Source organism: Choloepus didactylus, chromosome 2, assembly GCF_015220235.1.
Source record: "Choloepus didactylus isolate mChoDid1 chromosome 2, mChoDid1.pri, whole genome shotgun sequence".
Classification (NCBI taxonomy): Eukaryota; Metazoa; Chordata; class Mammalia; order Pilosa; family Megalonychidae; genus Choloepus; species Choloepus didactylus.
Window position 1 is genome coordinate 155689501 of NC_051308.1, and position 5473 is coordinate 155694973.

At 38.4% G+C, this 5473-nt stretch overlaps 1 long non-coding RNA gene across 1 annotated transcript; it reads right to left on the reverse strand.

Moving 5' to 3' along the window:
- Positions 1-760: 760 nt before the first annotated feature.
- Positions 761-4825, reverse strand: LOC119518709. The gene is made up of 3 exons (XR_005213825.1): positions 4742-4825; positions 2936-3111; positions 761-991 (listed from the first exon to the last, which is right to left on the reverse strand). It is a non-coding gene; the product is annotated as an uncharacterized LOC119518709 (long non-coding RNA).
- Between the last annotated feature and the right edge of the window lie 648 nt (positions 4826-5473).

Consider the following 5473-nt stretch of genomic DNA (forward strand, 5'->3'; position numbering starts at 1 on the left):
TAGTTTGCTAATGCTGCGGAATGCAAAACACCAGAGATGGATTGGCTTTTATAAAAAGGGGGTTTATTTGGCTATACAGTTACAGTCTTAAGGCCACAAAGTGTCCAAGGTAACACATCAGTAATCGGGTACCTTCACTGGAGGATGGCCAATGGCGTCCGGAAAACCTGTGTTAGCTGGGAAGGCATGTGGCTGGCGTCTGCTCCAAAGTTCTGGTTTCAAAATGGCTTCTCCCAGGACATTCCTCTCTAGCAAGCTTGCTCCTCTTCAAATAAAATCACTCATAGCTGCACTGCATTCAGTCTCTTTGAGTCAGCATGTTTTATATGGCTCCACTGATCAAGGCCACCCTGAATGGGTGGGGCCACACCTCCATGGGAGTATCCCACCAAAGTCACCACCCACAGCTGGGTGGGGCACATTCCAAGCAAATCTAACCAGCACCAAAACGTTTGTCCCAGAAGACCACAAAGATAATGGCATTTGGGGGACACAATACATTCAAACCGGCACAGATACAATCCCCATTCTCAAAGAGTTCATAGGGGGAGATGCACATGTGGTTAATTAACTATATGTTAAGAGAGGTGCACAAGATGCTTTGGAGGCTTTGGAGGCCTAGGGGAGAGGACCAATCCAGAACAGTCTTGGGAGAAAGGCAACAACCAGAGCTGTCATCTCCTCCCCAGCCAGGCTAGTCTCCCCTCTGCAACACTGCACTTGGTTCAGTTTGTCTCTACTTCATACCCAAAATGCCCTTCCTACTCAAATCCTGTCTATGTTACTAGCACATATTCCCCCAGGTTTCAGCCTTTATCTCCAGACCGTAAGTACCTCTACCTTCAGCAGACTTTTAGACCTCCCATTCATAAGTCCCAATTTAGTAATTTGTGTTATATGGGTCAGTTCACCTTCTCAAATAGATTGCAAGCTTTAATTTGAGGGCCAATAATTTGTGTCTCAACACTTCTTTTGTTTTCTTCACAGTGTGCTGCTGGGAACACAATACACAATCAATTAAAACACATCAGATGGATAATTACTACCTAGATGTCCCTGACCCCTTTCCCCACTCTTCAACATGAATGACACCACAGATACACATCGTAGGCACTTAATGAAAGGAAGACAGTGTGAGATATAGGAAAAGGCAAGGACTTTGAAGTTGAACAGACCCAAGTTTGAATCCCAATTTGACCACCTTGGCTATCTGATCTTGGGCAAACTTAACTTCTCTGAGCCTCAGTTTCCTTAAATGCAAAAATGAGAACTAATATGAATTTTATGTCTATTATGGGGATAATTACATGAGTTTGTGTTTGTAAAGCACATAGTACAGTATGAGGCATAAATTTAGGAACCAAAACATGCTACAGCCCATCCCTTCCTCTGTGCTGCCTCCTCTCCCCAAACCTCCCTCTTTGTGCCAGGCAAAATTTGGCAGAAAGCAAAAGAGATACTTAAAACTTTTCCACCTGTGTGCTTCAGTTGCAAAAAACAGTGCTATAAGCCTTTTTTAAGTACCCAACTTAAAGTCTAGTTGACTACCTAAATTGTGTTCATCCCTGTGTTGACCAAGGGGAAAATTTTGATTAATGTGTTATTCATTCTTATTCTGTAGACATAAATATAATAAAGATGCTATGATCTTTGAGTTCTATAGCTCTCAAAAACATGTAGTACTCTACGTTTTGGACTGTCCTTCATTCAGCTTGAATGTGAGATTCAGGGATATCCCTGTACATTCTTCAACCCATAGAAAGGGTTAAACATTCCCAATACAAAAAGACATTATGTTCTAATTCTAAATGTCATGGGAGCATGGCCTGAAAAAGCTGAGGGCCATTGCATTATACAATTACCTATTTACTGGAGACAGTATATTTAATAACTAATCATCTAATCTAATAATACTGAAAAATATCAGACCGAAAGGTCAAGTGTTTAAGATTAGGGAGAAAGCAGCCTTAAAAATACATTTAAAAGAGCCTCGCAGATCAACAAGTGAGTTTTGGATCCTACCATGCCACATCATTCTAGGCCTTTAGGGGGCTCAGAAATGTCACTATCTTTCAAACCAAGAGTATTTATTATAGCCACTCTACTCACATGGGTTTTATTCCATGGGTCTCTTAATTAGCAATTTGAGAAAAATGATTTCACCTTGTATAATGCTGTATTAGCTCTATGAAGAAAAATGTTACACTAGGAGCTTTTCAATACCCTCTTAATGAAATATTATTTTTCCCTAGAGATGGTATTGTGTTGGCAAGTCCTATTTGCTTCCATTTGCAATTTCTCTTCTCTACCTCTTTCTCAAAGACCCAAGTGGTCACCATCCCCAGAGATTTTCATGGTACAAATGCTTAACTTTTTGAGTTTCTAAAAACCTCGTTTTAAAAAATGACCTGTTATTTCTTTTAGAAGCCTCTGTGGACTCTCTTCCCCATTCTTTATTAAAGAAAAAGTCTTGTTACGGTTCTAAGTCCCTAGATGAATCCCTTGAAGAATCACCATGTGGTGCTGACTCTCAGACACACAATGATACAGACTTGATCAACAAGATGTTTAATTTTATTCCAGATGTTTGAGTCCTTTCCCTGAGATGCTTTCACTTCAGTCCCCTGATAGCTTCAAATTTTGATATTTTTCTCACATGATCTTAGAGTTGAATACCTTTGGAGAAATATCTAGGTATCCCCCACTTCTCCCAGGAAAAACAAATATAAAACACCCTGTATTGGTTACAATAGAATGGGTTATGCTGAGGCAACAAATTTACCCAGAAATCTCAATTGGTTAACAAAACAAAGTTTATGGTTTTTTCCACTTCATGCTTATCACAGTTAGTAAGAAGCTCTGTTCTGTATGGTTACTCAAAGACCCAGGGGCTGAAGCTCCACATAGTGGACCAGGTTGAAGGAAGTTACATTACCTGGAACATGACCAGTCACCACAGAAGAAGGAAGAGTAGAGAAGGAAGATCTCATCAACACTCTTCTATGCTCTGACCCAGGATGGACAGTTTCACACTTAAGCCTGTGGCCCATTAGTTAGAACTAGGCACATGGTTCCCCTAGGAACCAGGGAAGCTAGGAAACGTGGCCTTCTCTGTGCACAGAAATAAGAGGAGAACAACATATTGGTAAGAAATAGAAATGTCTAACACAATCACACAACAAACATCACCACTGTCTACATTACAATGTTATGCTTCAAAAAGAGTGATGCCAACAGAAAAGCATGAATGAAAATAAAGGAAATCTGAGAGCCTGGATACTCAGTGGATCCAGAATAACTAAAACAGAACAAAAATACTTAGTGCTTTTGTGAAAAGAATGCAAATTCCTATTCTGCTCTTAATTCCTTGATTCTAGTCAACATTTTAAGTTTTTTTTTTTTCCATCAATGCTTTACATTTTAGTTAAGAAAAGAGTTGTCACTCATGAATTTGTAAGTGTGAGGTCAGTTACCACATGGTTCACATCAAATTCCCTAGCAAATCCCAATGTTCCTGAATGGGAGTTTGGACTCTTCAGTTCACTTATTTCCATTGGTTCCCTAGGCTTGCTTCTCTCTGGTCAGAAGACAAATTCATGCTCAAGATAGTGTCTAATACAGTGTCTGGCAAAAAGTGGATGCTCAGTATGTAATGATGTTCGTGAATAAAAATGAATGATGTGACATTGGCAAGGTCCATACCAAGAGTATTTATACAAATTTCTAGATGTATGCTCAATGTCAAAATAGTCAAATCCCAAATCAGAGTGTCTCACCTATTTCATAGATAAGTAATGCCAAGGACGGTACTGATTGCAGTAAAAGTATAATTCAGGAAAGAAACAGACTTTATTTGAGTGCTTTCTCAGAGGTTTACCTCCAATTCTGAATGTCTCCCTTCTCCTCTCCATTTCTAAAATTTCTTCCAATAGAGGTTTTGTATCTCAATGAATGGGGGAAGTTGCCAATTCTCCTTGGAATGTGGAAAATAATTGTGAATATAGAGTACCTCTTAGCAGAAGAAAATGCTGGCCAGAATCATGCAATAAGATTCTTCTGTCTTGGAAGAGCCTGACATAACTCAGCCATTGTCTGCTACTTATGTAAGAGCCAAGTTGTGCTTAGTAGGCAAAATGAAGCGCATTGCCCTCCATTTCAAGAGTGGCTGGCAGTTGATTGTGATGATGAATGCACTACTATATAATGATATTGTGAACAATTGATTGTACACTTGGGATGATTGTATGGTATGTGCATATATTTCAATAAAATTGCATAATAAAATAAAATAATATAAAATAAAAAGAGTGGTTGGAGGCCCTCCAAGTGGACTCTTCCTTAGACATGAAAATAAATAATACCTAACATGTACTGAGTACTACTTTGTGCCAGACACTGTGCTAGTGGGGTTATATATCCCAGGAGTTGTGCAAGATGGGAAGAATATATTAGAATATTTCTTTGTGCTTATTTTGTATTCTCATTATTTAATTTCCATTGCTGTGCATCCTATTATTTACATAATATAATGTACAATGGTACCTGCATAAAATAAGTAAATATATACTCACACACTTATATTGAGAGTATGTGAATGATAGTTTGCTCAGTTGCTTTTTTTAAAACTGTTGAGATAGATATAGGTTATTATTATTATTATTATTATTATTATTATTATTATTATTATTATTCCCATTTACAGGAGAGGAAACTGAGGCTCAAAGAGGTTAAAATAAATTACCCAAAATATCGAAGTTGGTAAATGGTGAAGCTGGAACTCAAAGAGTCTGATTCCAGAGTTTATAGCCTGGCATGATTATTAAAGGAATTCCTTGTACTCAAAGACTGGTGCTTCAAAACCAAGCTCATTTGTGCCAGCAGAAATGCTAGCTTCTGGGGAAGAAGAAATTCCATTCTTTAATCATCTTCCACTCTGAACTGGGAAGAAAAAGAGAAGAAATGAAACTGAGGGTACTGAAGCTAGACAAACATCAGACAACAAATGCAAAAGAATTTAAAGAAAGTAAAAATCAAAGGGAAGTGTCAGAATATTTGGCTCTAAGGTCTATTTCTCACCCATCGCCTTAATATCTTTCTACGAAAATCAGATTCCTGGCACAGGGGATCCATTGTTTGAGCATGCTGTAATGGACACATCCAGATTCCTAGCACCAGGGAGTTCAGAGGCAATCAACATGAATTGAGACACTTAGAGCGTCATCTTCTGCTGATTGAGCATGAGGGATAAGTATCCCCATGTGGTCCCTAAAAGCTACTCCCAGGAGAGAAACATTTTATGTTGTTCAAACTACTTGGAGCTTTGTCAATTTGGGTGGTTATTTCAATTTTCTTAACTAGTAACGAGTGATCCTTGTAAGTGTTAAACCAAAAAGCACTAGACGCTCTGTAGGACATTCATTATAGAAGCTTTGAATCTTAAGAAGAACTTTGGTCTTTAGGGGAAAAAGAAAAA